A 9,507-nucleotide genomic window follows, 5' to 3' on the forward strand; every position below is an offset into this window, starting at 1 on the left:
CCGTCTTCCGCTCACGCCCCAACATCGTGCAGCCCGCCTCCAGTGGTGTCGCGACAGGCGTGAATGAAGGGACGAATGGAGACGTGTCGTCTTCAGCGATGAGAGTCGCTTCTGCCTTGGTGCCAATGATGGTCGTATGCGTGTTTGGCGCCGTGCAGGTGAGCGCCACAATCAGGACTGCATACGACCGAGGCACACAGGGCCAACACCCGGCATCATGGTGTGGGGAGCGATCTCCTTCACTGGCCGTACACCTCTGGTGATCGTCGAGGGGACACTGAATAGTGCACGGTACATCCAAACCGTCATCGAACCCATCGTTCTACCATTCCTAGACCGGCAAGGGAACTTGCTGTTCCAACAGGACAATGCACGTCCGCATGTATCCCGTGCCACCCAACGTGCTCTAGAAGGTGTAAGTCAACTACCCTGGCCAGCAAGATCTCCGGATCTGTCCCCCATTGAGCATGTTTGGGACTGGATGAAGCGTCGTCTCACGCGGTCTGCACGTCCAGCAGGAACGCTGGTCCAACTGAGGCGCCAGGTGGAAATGGCATGGCAAGCCGTTCCACAGGACTACATCCAGCATCTCTACGATCGTCTCCATGGGAGAATAGCAGCCTGCATTGCTGCGAAAGGTACTGTACTAGTGCCGACATTGTGCATGCTCTGTTGCCTGTGTCTATGTGCCTGTGGTTCTGTCAGTGTGATCATGTGATGTGTCTGACCCCAGGAATGTGTCAATAAAGTTTCCCCTTCCTGGGAAAATGAATTCACGGTGTTCTTATTTCAATTTCCAGGAGTGTATTTCAGTAACCTCGATGATGTTTCACAAAAGGAAGTAAAGTAACAGAATCTGAGGCTTGGATTATCGCCATTGCATCCTTGGATCCGGTTTTTGAATGCTGCTTCCATTTGTCATACAAACTTGGGATTAAAAAGTGACGACCATCAAGGTCGAAGAAAAAGAAACGGCAGAAACGCACAAGAAGATCATTCAAAAGGGATTCAACTCAACATTGGGACTTATTGCCGATCATCTGAAACCTGGCTGCAGAAGTACCAACGATGGAAATACAGCTCGATGCAATTTTGAAAATCCGAATACGTCTTCCCTCATAACATCCTTGGACATAGATTTAATAGAACAGTTTCACGTCATCTTATAAGTCATTTCGAGAGGATAGTAATCAATAGTGATCAGTTCCACAACTGTACGTTGACAACTCCGAGAAAATTCGTTGAGCCGTGTCCATGGTAGTATATCCCCACCACAGTGCTATAGTTGGTCGTGGTGTGAATGGAATTTCAGGGGACGGTAATAGCTGTCTTGCCTCCTTCGACAAACGTTTCCGGTATTTTTGCCGCAGTTTTCTAATATTGGAAATATATGGATTGAAATTACCAGAAGCCTCCTGAAAATGCCTTCCAATGTTTTCACTTGTTAACATTTTCTGAAAAAGTTTTTGTGACGTCTTTTAACATCTTTGTTTCTCGCTTCTTGTGCTTATTTGGATTATTGATCGATTGGTAGCAATGTGTGGGCTATTATTTGCGGACTGATGCTCAGGTAATGCTTGAGCCGCCGAGAGGTCTCAGGCGCAGCAGTCATGGACTGTGCGGCTGGTACCGGCGGAGGTTCGAGTCCTCCCTCGGGCATGGGTGTGTGTTTTTGTCCTTAGGATAATTTAGGTTAAGTAGTGTGTAAGATTAGGGACTGATGACCTCAGCAGTTGAGTCCCAGAAGATTTCACACACATATGAACGTTTAATGCTGAAGGTTGCGTTTTACGACATCTGCAGTGTCCTTGGGTATACAGAACCCATATAATGAAACAGGACATCGTCAGTGTTAGAGGAACAGATGAAGTAATGGGAATGTCTACTCGGTGCATGTAATCCTTAGCCTTGCTTAACACGGTCCGTGGTAAATTGCCCCCGTTCTCGAACCAACAAATCATTTGTGTTCTCCACGACACGAGTTTTGGTGTGGTTCGGCAGTACAGGCAGGGTGTCAGAGTGAGGTAACACTAGGGGGGATTCAGCAGGTAAAACAGAAAAAGCTTAACCCGGCATTATGTGCATATGGCAGATAGTTTGGCGGTGGGCGCTACTTTCCCACAGGTGGAACTGTTAAATACAAGTCCAATATTAGCCAATGCAACCCGATACATCTGAGACATAAATGCGTGTTCATAACAAAGTAAGGCCAATCTAATGAGTTGTGGAAAGGAATATAGTAAGCTGTTACCGACAGGTGAGAGCCGGACTTCGTATATCACTACAACGCATGTGGGTAAGGAGGCGCTTTAGTTTCTTCTAAAAATAGTGCAATTTCACAATTATTTACGCAGTCCTAATGGACAGGGTAGGACACATGTAGTAACTCCTGTGATTACAAGGTTGATGTGTATCAAGTGACGCAGCATCTAGTGGTCTACACTAACGATCAAGATACCCTTGGTTTGCACAAGGAGGTATTTCTGGGCAACTGCCCATGCAACTTGGAAGGAGTGAAGACAGTAACATTCGAATTCACAGTCTGCGCAAGTGACAGTAAGTGAGATCTGCACGTTTAGGGCATCCAGGAACTGTGCCAATTGTACCCTGGCACCTGACAAGTAATATGGCAGAGTCGATTCCCATATGAGATAAAACATCTGCATAGGAGTCGATAAATGAAGCGTTTGTTACTGTTTGCAAAAGGATTTCGGTGGTTAAAAGGCTGTGTTATCTTAGCTGAATGACAGAATGTAATGTGCTGTCAAATAACTGGGTTGCATGGTCATTGTATAACAAGATTTCTAATGCTTTGGTTACTTCCAGGGCAACACTCAGTTTTGATAATTCCCTGTATAATGTGACTACTTCACGTTGGACTGAGTTCGTAAGTCTTCGCATTGTTGTCCTAGCTTGTTAGCTACATTCCCGATGCTTCTGGTAGCAGCCAGAAGTTTATCTTCAATAAGCGAAAGTCGCATGTACTGGTGGATGGGTATCTATTGATTCTGAGCAGCGGAAGACGGGGCCCGCTGGAGGGCTTTATTCTGATGATCAGCGACAGCTTGGTCGGTGCTACCGAATGGTGTCTTTAGCACAAAAATGGTTCAAATGGCTCTGAGCACTAACATCTATGGTCATCAGTCCCCTGGAACATAGAACTACTTAAAACTAACTAACCTAAGGACGTCACACAACACCCAGCCATCACGAGGTAGAGAAAATCCATGACCCCGCCGGGAATCGAACCCGGGAACCCGGACGTGGGAAACGAGAACGCTACCGCACGACTACGAGGTCTTCAGCACAACTCCGCCTCCTTTGCGACAGGCCCACTTGGCGCAATGAAATGATACACCTTCCGAAGCACTTCGGAGCTGCTCCTAACTAGTGATACGCACTTGTTTAACGTCCACCGAGCGAGGTGGAGCAGTAATTAGCACACTGGACTAGCATTCGGGAGGGCTACAGTTCAAATCCGGTTCCGCCCATTAACATTTAGGCTCTCGGCGTTTTCCCTAAATAGCTCCAAGTCTGTGACGATGTCGTTCCTCTGAAAGGGCATGGTCGATTTCCTTCACCATCCTCGACACAACCTGAGCTTGTGTCCCCTCTCTAATGACCTCCATGTCGACGAGACGATTTGTCCGATCTTCTTTCCTATCTTCCTTGTTTGACATCGCATAGAGTATGAAGTGTTCGCTTTCTCCCCACCTACTTGTAAGGGATTCGTATGCTATTAATTGATTGGTGATTCGCTGCAACGCTAGTTGCTCTTCTTTTAGCCCAATTAAGCTTATGTCGGCTAGTGAGGAGCGTACAACAAGTTGTCCACTAATTCGAAAATTATACTTGACGATGAAGGATGGCCTGAAAGGGCGGAGCACCCATAACATCAAGAAGTCGAGCAACAAACGGCACGTCATATGAGGTACCGGTGGTGTTTGAAGAGGGTACAACAGTTCGGGATACCTTGGCGAATAAGATTATCACCAGTCTGTAGTGTCCCAATGGTGGCACTAGTTAGCGCAAGCCCGTCTACCTAAAAGATGGTAGCACAATGTGTTGCAGTGGCGAACAAATCGTTTCACATACTGAAATTTCAAGACTGACAGAACGACGTATGCATTTATTCCACACAAGAAAGCTGGCAGTAAACATGAGCCTGGTAGTTATCCTTGTATTGTTAAGTAACTGGTGGAAGTACCGATGTTGGTTTTGCGCTGGTGTGACACATGAAGACCTGGATTAGGGATTCAATGTTGGTAAGTTAAACTACGTTCGCAGTATAGTGAAGGCGAATTCAGTAAGTGTGAGGAGATGGATTAAAATAGCAACAGTTAGCAATGAGGAAGATGCAGTTGTACAAGGATATTGAAAGAAATTAGTGATTTCGAACTTTGCGCAAGTTTACAAATGACTTGTTAAATAACGCAAATGGCAATAATGATTTGTATCGAAGGGGTTAAATAATGAGGATTTAGTTTTAACATGTATTTGTTTCGCAGCATGGAAGATCAATAATTGTTAGTAACTCTTAAGGTAAGCGTTTTAAAGCCCATGTTTACTTGACTCTTTTCCTTCGAAGATCATTCCTGTCATATCCCTGAATATTGACCATCACTTCTGAAAGCGCGTGTATAAATGGAATACTGAAGAGTCAAAGAAACTGGTACACCCGTCTAATATCGTGTAGGACATCCGCGACACGCAGAAGTGCCGCAACACGACGTGGCATTGACTCGAATAATGTCTGAAGTTGTGCTGGAGGGTATTCACACAGTGAATCGTGCAGTTCTGTCTATATATCAGTAAGAGTACGACGGGGTGGAGATCTCTTGTGAACAACACGTTGAAACTCATCCCAGATATGCTCAATAATGTTCTCGTCTGGGGAAATTGGCAGCCAACGGAAATATTTAAACTCAGAAGAGTGTTCCTGGAGCCATTCTGTAACAACTCTGGACGTGTGGGGTGTCGCATTGTCCTGCTGGAAATGCCCAAGTCCTTCGGAATGCACAGTGGACATGAATGGGTGCAAGGGATCAGACAGGATGCCGTCACCTGTCAGAGTCTTATCCAGACGTATCAGGGGTCCCATATCATTCGAACTGCACATGCCCCACACCATTAGGGGCCTCCACTAGTTTGATCAGTTCCCTGCTGACATGCATCATGATGTCTCCATATCCGTACACGAAAATCCACTCGATACAATCTGAAAACAGACTCGTCCGATCAGGTAACATGTTTCCAGTCATCAACAGTCCAATGTCGGTGTTGACAGGCCCAGGCGAGGAGTGAAGCTTTTTGTCGTGCAGTCATCAACGGTACATGAGAGGGCCTTCGGCTCTGAAAGCCCATATCGATGATGTTTCGTTGAATGGTTCACACGTTGACAGTTGTTGATGGCCCAGTATTGAGATCTGCTGCATTTTGCGGAGAGTTGCACTTCTTTCGCGTTGAACGATTCCCCTGAGTCGTCATTGGTTCTGTTCTTGCAGGATCTTTTTCCGGCTGCAGCGTTGTCGGAGATTTGATGTTTTACAGAATTCCTGATATTCATGGTACACTCGTGTAACGGTCGTACGGGAAAATCCCCACTTCATTGCTACCTCGGGCATGCTGTGTACCATCGCTCGTGTGCCGATTATAACACCACGTTGAAACTCACTTGGCCGGCCGGAGTGGCCGAGCGGTTCTAGGCGCTACAGTCTGGAACCGCGCGACTGCTACGGTCGCAGGTTCGAATCCTGCCAGGATGTTGTGATGTCCTTAGGTTAGTTAGGTTTAAGTAGCTCTAAGTTCTAGGGGACTGATGACCTCAGCGGTTAAGTCCCATAGTGCTCAGAGCCATTTGAACCATTTTGAAATTCACTTAAATCTTGATAACCTCTCATCGTAGAAGCAGTAACCAATGTAACAACTGCGCGACCCTTCTTGTCTTATATAGGCGTTGCCGACCGCCTATTACATATCCCTGTATTTGAATAAGCATACTTGGTCCAATTTCTTTGGCGCTTCAATGTATAAGTAGCCTACCATAAACGGATACATTGTGCTCTGTTGTGACATGGATAATTGTTGAATGTGAAAATTTGTGTCCCTCCCCCACCAAAAAAATATTCTCAATCTGCCCCTGGGTATTTCCTGTGCTGTGCTGATAATTTTCCACGTCTAATGTACAGCAGATACAGGGTGTCCAGAAAAGGGCTCCCTGATTTCAAAATTAAATATCGCGAAAACAAAGATCGATAGAGGAATGCAGTAAACGGTAGTTTATTGTGAAAGCTGTAAGAAGTTTATACAGCAGTTTGAAATAATAGTCACAAAAACTGCTAACAGATGGCGCTGTACGCTGTAGAGCTCATATTAGCATACATAAGTGAAATAATCGTATGAAAACAATCTTTGCAAACAATCACATCACAATGTTTTCAAAATGTTCACCATTGGCACTGCAGAGGTGGCGCAAACGAAGAATGAAATTCGCCATCACATTTCATAGTGTCTCAACCGAAATGGATTCACATGCCACACAGATCGCCGATTTAAGCTCGTCCAGCGTGGCGGGATGCTTCGGGTAGACCATGTCTTTCACTGTGCCCCACAAAAAAAAGTCACAGCGAGCCAAATCCGGCGAATATGGAGGTCAATCCATGCCTGCACCAGTAATTTTGTGATATTCAAAAGCAATGACTCGATTCCCGAATTATTCCTCAAGAAAGCGAAACACTCGTTCGGTCTGATATGGTCGGGCTCCATCTTGCATAAACCGTTCAGTACCTTGTCGATCCTCTAACGCTTGCTGTGTGGCGACAAATTGTTCCAAAATCGCAACGTAACGTGCACCAGTGACCGTTTCTCGAATGAAAAAAGGGCCAATAATGTCTCTGCTGCATACTGCAACCCACACAGTAACTTTAGGAGAATACAGGGGTTTCGCCCACACCAGTATGGCTTTTCGGAACCCCGAAATCGCCAGTTCTGGTTATTCACGTATCCATTCTGGTGGAAGTGTACTTCATCTGTAAACCAGATGCAGCCAACATCAAATCCTTCACTATCAATCATTGTGAGCATCTGATTAGCAAAGGCAACTCTTCGTTGCACAGCTCTTATGGCTATGGCCTGGTGCGTTTGAATTTTGAATGGAAACATGTGTAGGCTCTTTCTCAGTATTTTCTGCGTGCTGGAACGCTTCAAACCAGTCTTATGTAATTCTACGGACGGATGACGTTGGATTTCGCGAATAATTCCAGAAACTGTGGCGATATTTTCAGGTGTAACTGCGGTTTGCTTGCAGCCAACATGCTCCACTAGATCATCATTTACGCTGCCTGTTCGTTGAATTTTTGCGAAGAGCGTACGAATGATTTTCGCATCGGGTCCTTTTGGAACATTAAATCGTGCTTCAAAACTTCGCCTTGTTGCGGTAGGACTCTCTTCTAACCTGTGTACTCTAGCACCAGAAAAATCCGTTGTTCAATGGAGTACATGATTTTAATCTCTTCCTTCGGTACGCTAACCTCCTTTCACGTTTCAATAGTGGAACTGATCGCTCTGGGCTTCGGATCACTATTTATACTATTATATATTATATATTTATATGGCGATTACAGCGCCATCTGTTAGCAGCTTTTGTAACTATTATTTCAAGCTGCTGTATAAACTTCTTACAGTTTTCACAATAAACATAGCGTTTACTGCATTCCTCTATCGATCTTTGTTTTCGAGATATTTAATTTTGAAATCAGGGAGTCCTTTTCTGGACACCCTGTATCACTACATCTTGAGTTTGCTAGTAAGGTGATTTTGGTAGGAACGGAAGTTTCCCCAGCACTGCGCTCTTCCTCTAGTAGTCATGTGCAACGTGGTGTCTCACGGCTCCGGTTGCTTGGGATAGCCTAGAGGGTGTGGAACAGAAAGATGCAGTAGGCGTCTCTACCACAGAGGAAGGCATCTGCTCTGTGTCGCGCCCGCAGCAGCGCGGTCCGCAACGTTGTCTAACAAAGAGCAGATAGCTCGCCAGGAGGACGGGGCGACGGAGCACAGTTGTGGCATCCAAGCGTGGTGGAAACCATCTGGGATGTGGATTTTGTCGGAAACATTCTTGTAATCTGTGGTGTCGGTGTCACCGCCAGACACCACACTTGCTACGTGGTAGCCTTTAAATCGGCCGCTGTCCGTTGGTACACGTCGGATCCGCGTGTCGCCACTATCAGTGATTGCAGACCGAGCGCCGCCACACGGCAGGTCTAGTCTAGAGAGACTCCCTAGCACTCGCCCCAGTTGTACAGCCGACTTTGGTTCACTGTCTACATTCGCTCTCATTTGCAGAGACGACAGTTTAGCATAGTCTTCAGCTACGACCTAGCAAGGCGCCATATTCAGTAACTATGGATGTATTCTGAACAGATAATATTGTGAATGATGTACCGGCAAGAGGAACATTCATCATTAATGGATTAAAGTAAAGTATCAAACTAATTACGTCCGCTTTCTGAATTCTAATTCCTTGTCATGTTCCAGACCTCACGTCAGTATATTCCTTCCCTCCTCTCGCCAGCCTGCGTGCATTTCGGCCTACACTAGTAACACGGTGTTGGCTCTTCTGCCAACACAACATCATCAATTAGGCCAGAGACTGTGGAGGCTACTTGAGGAAATGCTTGCTAGCAAGGAATGTTACAAGGGTCTTTCACTAAGTCCCTCGCACAGGTTTAGTAGGGAGAGCTTTTAAACGAAGTGTACGTCGTTGCTAAGGCGTCAGTCGGTGAGCAGTGGCTGCGCGGTAGGCGTCCGTCCTTAAGCCGGTGTTAGACTATCCTTATCAGAGATCCAACTGAGCGCCGTTGCATCTCAGGATCGTGTTCACACCAGACAGCACGGCGGGAGGCCGGGAGCTTTCAGCGGCGTTACGCCACTCAACAACTGTGACCCGCTCTTATACCCCCATGACTGAGTGTGCCATTTCCGATGATAAGAAGTCACGAATATTTTTATTCATGAGTGCTTAACATAGGAAATGGCACACTGTCATGGGGGTATAAGAGAGGCCCACAGTAACGTGTGAAGGTCGGTTATCGAATTCACTAGCACGGTTGTGCATACGGATACGGTATCGACATTCAGTAATTCACAAAAATAGTCATGAATGGTAACTGTGGCAACATCAGACTTAGAGAGTCTCCTCCTGGGTATTCAGTGCGTTATAAATTGATATCCGAATTCTGAAGCTTTCAATTACATTGCTCTCCCATTCGAAATACACGAATTACAACGTGACTGCTTTCGGTGAGGATTGTGGATCACCGTCGCATCTGTCCTGTGGCATGGTAAGCGCTTCATCAGGTAATTAGTTAAACGATAATCATGGAACGGTATTAGATTGCAAGTACTCTATCAGGCTTTATGTTTTTGTAAAGATGGATGGAGTAAGTTTGCTCCTCCCCCCACGAAACAGGCTAGATGCGTATCCTAGCGGCACTTTTGTAACATAGAATC

Source organism: Schistocerca gregaria, chromosome 5, assembly GCF_023897955.1.
Source record: "Schistocerca gregaria isolate iqSchGreg1 chromosome 5, iqSchGreg1.2, whole genome shotgun sequence".
Lineage (NCBI taxonomy): Eukaryota > Metazoa > Arthropoda > Insecta > Orthoptera > Acrididae > Schistocerca > Schistocerca gregaria.